Here is a 10,235-nt window from a genome sequence, read left to right on the forward strand (position 1 = left end):
AGTTTTTCAATCAGATTGAATGAATATTTATAGTTAGGTTAATTAACGAAACTGTTTTGATTAATTGATTCTAAAGATAAATAAGTTTTAATTAATTGTTAATTAAAATAGATTATGCATATGTTCCTAATTATTACGGTTGATAATCAGTATGACAAAACTATTAGTTTTATAGTTAGATTGATAAAAGTTAGTTTTATTAAATCTAAAGATAAAACGGAAAATCTTTAATAAGTTTTCTTATTTTCTGAAAATCGTTTTAAAACCATTTTAAAACCTATATATATATATATATATATATATATATATATATATATATATATATATATATATATATATATATATTGCGCCTCACGGCGCGACCCGACTACCGTCGTGCGATTGCTGCCTCGCGGTAGCAATCGCATGACGTCTGGCCGCTGCTGCAGCGAGGCAGCGGCGGACCAGACGCGTGGCTGCTGCCAAACGGTAGCAGCCACGTGTTCGGGGCCCGGCCTGGAACATATATATTTTAAAACTATTTTAAAATATGGTTTTTAAATATAGTTATATATATATGTTTCAGAAATTAATAGTTTTCTGTTTTGATTATCGAATAAAAGAATTTATTTAAAAGTTTGTTTTACCTATTTGTAAATCAAAAGTATTAAATGAATTGAAATCAAAATAATTGGGACATGCATAAATAAAGTTTTGTATAGTTGTATTAATCTAAAAGGTTAATATAGAAGATACGAAACTATTAGAATTAAAATTGGATGAAAGTTAATTTGATGAGTTAATGTGATTAACCTAAATATTACATAAGTATTTTATGTAATCAACCAATTAAATTTATTTAATTGAGTCTACGTATGTTTGGAGTTATGGACATATTTGGACCCTCTATTTAGTCTTTTGGTATTTTTGAAATAGGGCCTGTGAGTCATGCCTTTCTACTATCTATTGTAATTTCTCCTCTCATCTAATTCCCTTCAAGTTAATTGAAGTTTTCTTTAGTAGTATAGAAATTAATATGTAATTTCAAGGCGCCATGGAGAAGACAGAGGACCTAAAGAGAAATATGTAATAGTTAGTATTTCCCTAGGTTTGGCCTTTTATTCCGTCTCTGGCTCGATGGAATAATTTAGATAATATGTCCATAACACCAATGTATGTGTCTGATGTATGCTAATGCAAATCAAGACTAAGTTAGATTATGAGACTTAAAATAAAAATCCCTCACTAATTAAAAGTTAAGTAAATAAGCAAGTTATTAAAATCGGTTGCCCCTCCCTAATATTATAATTCAGTCGGCAGTACTGGGGGCCTTTGGGTTGTTGAGCAAACTCAAGCTCGGGGTCTTATGGTAACACCTGAATTATCGAAAATCGTTCTTTCATGGATATGGGGTAATAGTTAAATTAGATTATGGTAATTGGATGAGCAAACTCATGTTATCATAAACTAATGGGCAATATGGTTGGGATTAATATGAATAGCATATTAGTTACTAATGTGGTTAGTAACCCAATAACCTAGGAATCACATTAAAGATGTGATTGATTATATGAATCTACCTAACAAATGAGACTAGCTTGTTGAGCAAACTCAAGGTGAAATCTTAGGAGTTAGGATCCTAGCTCACTAAAGGATTTGTGAAATTCTTCGAATTAATATGGAGGGCTATTAATTTGGCAAAATAGTGGGAGCAATTTAAAATGAACTAAAAGACCTATAATTTTAGATTGATGTACTTTAAAGCAAATGAATAACATACGTTTACTCTTTCTCACTCTCAGGTTAAATTAAAACACTCCTAAAATCATGACTAAAACCAATCTGCAAAATATACTTACCGATAACAAGTTGAACGGTTCAAACTTCACCGACTGGTATCGCAACCTCAAAATCGTTTTGAAGTTCGATAAGATAGGGTATGTACTTGATACATCGATACCCCCTATCCCAGCTGATGATGCTCCCATCGAAGAGATCGATGCTTACCAGAAGCATAAGGCTGATGACGATCATGCGGGATGCATCATACTTGCATCAATGACACCGGAATTACAGAGGCAACATGAGGAAATGGATGCATATTCCATTATCGTGCACCTAAAAGAGTTGTTTGGGAAACAAATTCGGTGCGAGCGATACGAGATATCAAAATAGCTATATCGTTGCAGGATGCAAGAGGGCACATCTGTAATGACACATTGTGTCAAGATGATTGGCTATATTACCAAGCTTTCTAGTATTGGATTTGCGATGGATAACGAACTAAGCATAGACTTAATTCTTCAATCGCTCCCAGAGAGTTATTCACAGTTCATCATGAACTACCAGATGAATGACTTGCAAACCTCTCTTGAAGAGCTTGTAAACATGCTCAAGACAGTTGAGCCCAATATGAAGAAAGACAAGGCAATACCGGCTCTTGTCATAGAGGGATCAAAGAAGAGGAAAGGGAATTTTCCCAATCCTAAACATCCCAAGAAAGGCAAGAGGGCCATGCCCACTAGAGCAAAGGGAAAGGAAGTGAAGAAGCCCAAAGGAGAGTGCCACTTCTGTGGTAAAGACGGGCATTGGAGAAGGAACTGCAAGGAGTACCTAGCCTCCCTCAAGAAGGGAAAAGACGGTGCTTCAACGTCTGGTATGTTTTATATTGAAATAAATACAATTTCACAGTCTGAATCTTGGGTACTTGATACCGGATGTGGATCTCATATTTTGTACAAATATGCAGGAACTAAATCGGACTAAGGAATTGAAGAAAGGAAGCATAAACTTGCGAGTAGGAAATGGAGCAAGAGTTGCTGCCCTCGCTGTTGGAGATTATGCTTTAAGTTTGCCCTCTGGGCTTGTAATAGAATTAGGGAACTGTTTGTATGTTCCAGAAATGTCCAGAAACATTATTTCTATTAGCCGTCTTATTGACGACGGTTTTCATATTTCAATAAAAGACAAACGTTGCGAGTTTTATAGAGATGAGATTTTCTATTTTCAGGAATATCACAAAATGGGATTTATGTGCTAGATGACAAAATTTCTGTATTCGCAATTGATACCAAAAGACATAAGCTAGATAATTCGACTTACTTGTGGCATTGTCGTTTAGGCCATATAAACAAAAGACGCATGCTTAAGCTACATCAAGATGGGCTTATAGATTCAATTGATTCTGAATCATTGGAAACATGCGAAGCATGTTTAAAAGGTAAAATGACAAAGACACCCTTTAGCAATAAAGGTGAGCGTGTATCAGACACTCTAGGATTAATACATTCAGATGTATGCGGTCCTATGTCGGTCCAAGCAAGAGGAGGATTCAGATACTTTATAAGCTTCATAGACGACCATACCAGATATGGTTATGTTTACTTGATGAAGCACAAGTGTGAAGCTTTTGAGAAATTCAAATGCTTCAAGAATGAAGTAGAAAATCAATTAGGAAAGAAAATAAAGATACTTCGATCCGATCGAGTTGGCGAATATCTTTCATATGATTTTCTAAATTATCTAACTGAATGTGGGATATGCTCACAATGGACACCTCCCTATACACCACAACACAATGGTGTATCCTTAAGGAGGAACCGTACCTTACTAGATATGGTACGATCTATGATGAGCATAGCATTACTTCCAAAGACATTCTGGGGCTATGCCTTAGAAACTGCCCTCTTCACCCTAAATCAAGTACCAACTAAATCTGCTAGTTCCAAACCATATGAATTGTTCGTTGGTAGAAGACCCACATTCTCATTCATGAGAGTATGGGGTTGTTCAACATTTGTCAAACGCGTAGCGTCAGACAAACTAGATTCTAAATTTGATAAATGTTTCTTCATTGGATATCCTAAGGAAACTGTAGGGTATTACTTCTATCATCCAGATGATCAGAAAGTAATAGTATCCAAGCACGCAACCTTCTTGGAGAAAGAGTTTCCCGAAGAAACAGAAAAGGGAAGCATGATTGAACTTGATGAAGTTCAAGAAGAAGAAACACCGACTGAAACAACAGAGGCGGTTGAGGAACCCGAAGCAGTCCCATTGGATGAGACTCAAGTGCCACCCATTCGTAGATCACAAAGAGTTCGTGAACTCCCAATTAGATATGGTTTTCTAGTGGGAGATGATGATGAGGTTCCCATGTTAGACGACGAACCCGAGAACTACGAAGAGGCTCTTACCAGTCCAGATTCTAAAGCATGGCTCGAGGCCATGGATTTTGAAATGGATTCCATGTACATCAACCAAGTGTGGACTTTGGTTGATCCACCCGAAGGGATAAAACCCATTGGGTGCAGGTGGATCTTCAAAAAGAAGACTGACAGGGATGGAAAGGTTAGCACTTGCAAAGCTAGGTTAGTAGCGAAAGGATATCGTCAGAAACAAGGAATTGATTATGACGAAACTTTCTCTCCAGTGGCTATGTCCAAATCAATCAGAATAATGCTCGCTATTGCCGCTCACTACGATTATGAGATTTGGCAAATGGATGTGAAAACAGCTTTCCTAAATGGAAACCTGCTTGAGGATGTATATATGATGCAACCTGAAAGTTTCATATCAAAGGATGCAAACAAGGTTTGCAAACTACAGAGATCCATTTATGGACTCAAGCAAGCATCTAGAAGCTGGAACAAGCGTTTTGATGAAACCATAAAACAATTTGGTTTCGAACAAAATTGCGAAGAAGCTTGCATTTACAAGAAAGCAAGTGGGAGCTCAGTTGCATTTCTAATATTATATGTGGACGATATATTATTAATGGGAAATGATATAGCTCTGCTACATTCGGTGAAAGTATGGTTATCAGGTAACTTCTCCATGAAAGACCTTGGTGAAGCAGCTTATATACTTGGTATAAAGATCTACAGAGATAGATCAAGAAGACTGCTTGGTCTTTCACAGGCTACATACATTGAAAAGGTGCTAAAGCGGTTTAGCATGCTTGAATCGAAATGAGGTAACTTACCCATGGTACATGGAGTAAAGTTAAGCAATCATCAATGTCCTAAAACCGAAGATGATAAGAAACGCATGGCTGTAATCCCATACGCCAGCGCAATCGGTTCGATTATGTAATGCTATGCTATGCACTAGACCTGACGTAGCATTCGCATTAAGTATAACGAGTCGTTATCAAGGTAATCCGGGAGTCAAGCATTGGAATGCCGTCAAGAACATTCTTAAGTACTTTAGAAGGACTAAAGACATGTTTCTAGTGTACGGAGAAGGGGATCTGAAAATAGAAGGATTTTCAGACGCCAGTCATCGCACAGATGAGAACGATTTTAGATCCCAATCAGGATACCTGTTTATCTTGAATGGGTGCGCGGTCAGTTGGAAGAGTTCCAAGCAGGGAAGCGTAGCTTTCTCTACGACCGAGTTAGAGTACATCGCTGCTGCGGAAGCAACAAAGGAAGCGGTTTGGACTAAGAAGTTCATTACTGAACTTGGTGTGGTGCCTGACATTGTAAATCCCATTACACTGTACTATGATAACAATGGAGCCATTGCACAAGCAAATGAATCACGGTCTCATAATGCATCCAAGCATTACCTGAAGCGATACCACATTGTAAGAGAGATTGTGGCAAGAGGAGATGTGAGAATGGAAAGAGTACCTACTGAGGACAACGTTGTAGATCCGTTGACAAAGCCCTTAGCCTAGAAAGTACATGATCGCCATCTAGTTCTACTGGGATAAGTTGTAGAAACAATTGGCTTTAGTCCAAGTGGGAGTATGTTGGGGTTTAGTGTCCTATAGACAATTGTTCTAGGATATAAACTTAATGTAAATGAAGTGTTCTTTACATCATTCGTTTTAATAAGATATGGTTTCATGAATATATAAAGGCAACCTCTTTTAAGAACTAAATAAGTCTAATAAAAGGAAATCCCTAAGTTTGTTTAAAGTGATTATAAAGTGTTCATACAAGCATGAAGTGAGACGAAACTTTATAATAAACTAATAAACTTAAAACTACCCCAAGTTAAGTAATATGTTTAGAAATAGGATTGACATATCACTGTTGAGACTTGCATGTAACAATGTCTTCTGTCGAGACAGAAAGCTGATCTCAAAAGCTTCAGATATGCAGATATCTGGACAGTAATACCTAGATCCAATGAAAGGGAGTTCATTAGGATTGGGGACCCGACTTGAGATAACAGGATGGGTAGATTTATCCTTGTCACCTGTTCATCTCATTGGTATTAATAGGTATAAGTAATCCTCAGACTCAAAGGAATGTTAATTAGTGATTCTGGATTATGGAATATGATGCTTTGATCCTGTTGTAACATGATCCATAACAGAGATGACTCTGGGGTGTGAACGGCAAACGTTGGGTATCATAGGAAGTAATTGCAGGATAGTTATACATTGGATTGTGCATTTGTCACTCTCGATAAATGGGAGATACGTCCAAGGATCACTTGTGGAAGACTTGACTCTAAATCCTTGCAAGGTGATAGCTTAAGACTTGAAATACAGATTTCACTTAACCTATCTAATTGGAGTTAACTCGGCCTGTACAAGTAAAATGAACTTCTCGCTATATGTGACTTGACATCATCCATAGTCATAAGATTCAGTTCAAGGATGTAGTTGATAAAGGATCGAATTATACTGTAACTAATACGGAAAGGTCAACGACAGAATCAACCTGTCTTCTTATAGCTATGGGGGAATGTTTCGGATTTGCTAATCACATTTCGCGTACTCATTCCGTTATGCAAAGATTAAATATAATTATGAGAAAATTAATTTAATAGTTGCATACGGCTAGAAGCAATAAGAACCTAATGGGTCACACATAAGATTTGGAGCCCAAAAGAGAAACAGATGTTAATTAATTGATGGAAGCCCAACTGAGTCCACTAAGGCCCAGTAAATAGGGGGGCGATTTTTATGTATAAATTACATAAAGAAATTAATTTGATTTTTAAGCAATCCTAATTAGATTATGATTGTGAATTAAATTAGTTAAAGGATAAATAAGTTAGGAGGTTTAATGAGATTAAATTGCTCCTATTATTATCCTAAAAGGTTATTATTATTATCTTTATATTTAGATATAATTATAAATAATAAATAAGAATTATATTCCGAATTAAATTCTTATTCAGTAACTTATTTCTATCTAACTAGGGTTTAGATACAAGAGAGTATATATACCCCCCTATATGTAAATTTCGACCAACACAGTGTCCACCGAAGAGAAGAATTTCGACCCCTTTGTTGAGGACGAGATTATTCACCAAATCCTTCTGTTTCAATTGATTATCAATCTCTTTCTCTATTCCTTGATCTTGTGTTGATTAATTAGAGGCAGTCTATTCCTGATTGCTTTCATACGGTTGAATTCTAACTTGGTTTTGAATTGTGTTTTTGTCCTGTGCTCGGGAACTCGAAGTAAGAGTTGTGGGCACTTCGATTGCAACGGTAGATAAAACATCAAAATGTATTTCCTTCTATCTCTCTTTATATGAAATAACGATTAACGGGTCTTAGGTTAATGGAAAAAGGTTAAAATTTTTATATTTCCGCTGCCAAATGTTTGCCTGTTTCCTTCAATCAGGGTATTCTCAACAACATCGAGAATGGCGCTTTCAGAGTGTCCTCTTGGGATTCTGATTTCTTTCGGTAGTGTAATGTCTTGAGCTGGTTGTGTTTCATCAATCTCTGCAGGTACAGATTGGTCAGTGAAAACAATTTGAGTTTCGTTTCTACCTTTGGTCAGCCCTTGAAGTGGCAACTCAGCGACTGTACTTTGGTCAGCAGGTGCTGAGTACGGATCTTCCTCAGTGGGTTGATTGACCTTCCCTGCAGGGTTAGTTTCATCGAACTCAATATGTACTGACTCTTCTAAGACCTGAGTTCGTTTATTGAAAACTCTATATGCTTTGTTGTTTGTTGAGTAGCCTAAAAAGATAGTTTCATCAGCTTTTGAATCAAACTTAGCAAGGTTGTCTTTTGTATTTAGAATAAAACATTTACAACCGAAGGCATGAAAGTATCCAATGTTGGGTTTTCGTCCTTTCCAAAGTTCATATGGGTTTTCTTCAATATGGGTCTCACTAGAGCCCTATTGAGTATGTAGCACGATGTGTTAACAGCTTCTCCCCAGAAGTACTTTGGAAGCCTATTCTCACTCAACATTGTCTTGGCTATTTCAACCAAGGTTCTGTTCTTCCTCTCAACCACCCCATTCTGTTGAGGAGTTCTAGGAGTAGAAAAATTATGGTCAATGCCGCTGGCTTCACAGAACTCAACAAACTATTGGTTTTTGAATTCTCCACCATTATCACTTCGGATGTGAGCTAATGTTAGGTCTATATCATTTTCAAGTTTTCTAACTAATGTTGAAAACATCTCAAAAGTTTCATCCTTACTACTCAACAGGATGATCCAAGTGTACCTTGAAAAGTCATCTACAATGACCAAGGAAAATCTCCTACCACCCAAGCTCAGCGGCTGGACTGGTCCGAAGAGATCCAAGTGTAGTAACTCTAGTGGACGCTTGGTTGAGAAAATATTTTTACTTTGAAAAGATTTTTTGGTTTGTTTTCCTTGCTGACAAGCATTGCATAATTGATCCTTTTCGAACTTGAGTTCGGGCAATCCTTCAACTAGTTGTTTTCTTGCTAATTTGTCCAGGAGGTCCATGCTTACATGACCAAGTCTCCTGTGCCATAGCCAAAAAATTTCTTCCTTTGAGACTAAGCATATATTTTTTGAAAATTTCTTTTCCAGATTCAGCATAAAGACATTATCAACTCAAGGGGCAGTTAAAATTAATTCATTTGTTTTACCCTCGAGTATTTTACATCCAGTGGCATCGAATACAACCTTCCTACCACCGTCACACAACTGAGCTATGCTCAGTAAGTTGTATTCAAGTCCTCTGACTAGGGAGACTGACTCAATAATAGGATTACCACCAACGGTTCCTGAACCTACTATCTTACCCTTTTTATTGTCTGCAAAACTTACGCTTCCTCCTCGTTTAAGCTCAAGTGTGATGAACTGAGTTTCATCACCCGTCATATGCCTCGAGCATGCGCTGTCAATGTACCACAACTTTGAATTTTCAGCACACCTCAGGCCGACCTGCAATATAACTAGTTATCTTTAGGTACCCAAGTCTTTTTGGGTCCTCGTTTGTTACGCACAGCAGGTGATACATCATATTTAATCTTGTGACGGCACACATTGGTGGTGTGGCCGGTCTTCCCACAGAAGTCACAATGGACCTTCCTTTAGGGACGCCTTATTGGCGGGTCAGCACTATTGTGCTGAGCATGCCAACACACCTTGGTAGTGTGGCCTTTCTTCCCACAAAAGTCACATTGGACATTTTGCTGGGGAGTCCATTTCCGCTGACTAGTACCTGAGTACTCAACGTACTGATGGAAACTTTTCTTATTCGGAACCTTTGGCTGGTTCTGAATAGATGTGATGTCCTTCCTCAGTTTCTTAGAATCTGATTAGACCTCAGTAACATACCTATGCAAGATTTTCAGATTTTCATCTTGCCTAGTATTGTCCTGGAGAAGATGACGAAGGTCGCTGAGTTTGACCTCCTTAATCTCATCACATCGCCTGTTGAGTGCTCGTACTTTCTTGTTACACTTTTTGACAAGTGTCTAGAGATCACTTAGGGCGTTAATCATTTCATTCCTGAGCAAAGGTAGAGTTGTTACCTCAGTTGGTTGTTCCTCATTGTTAGATGCACATAAGGAGTCAGCTTGCTCAGAAAGACAAGGGTCAGCAGACTCATCCGCCATGAAGCAGATGTTTGCTGACTCAGCGGCTTCAGCTCCTGATGAGGATGATTCATCGCTATCGCTCTAGGTAGCCACCATTGCCTTTCTACTACTCTTCTTGTCCTTTCTCGGGGTAGGACAGCTTGACTTGATATGGCCAGTTTGATGACATTCAAAGCATGTGATAGGCTTTGAGCTTTCCTTCTTGTATTTGTTGTCGCTTGACTCAGCTTTGTATTTGTCATTTCTCTTGAATTGCTTCCTGCTATACTAGTCATTCTTGCGAAACAGCTTCTTCATCTTTCTTGTGAACATGGCCATTTCTTCATCATCAGATGAGTCACCATTAGTGGAGTCAGCTTTCATGATAAGAGACTTTTGCTTCTTGTCCTCAGCTTTCGCTTTCACCTCAAAGTTCTTCATTGAGATCTCGTGGGTTAGCAGAGATCCGATGAGCTCATCATATTTGTAGG

This window comes from Euphorbia lathyris, chromosome 6, assembly GCF_963576675.1.
Source record: "Euphorbia lathyris chromosome 6, ddEupLath1.1, whole genome shotgun sequence".
Classification (NCBI taxonomy): Eukaryota; Viridiplantae; Streptophyta; class Magnoliopsida; order Malpighiales; family Euphorbiaceae; genus Euphorbia; species Euphorbia lathyris.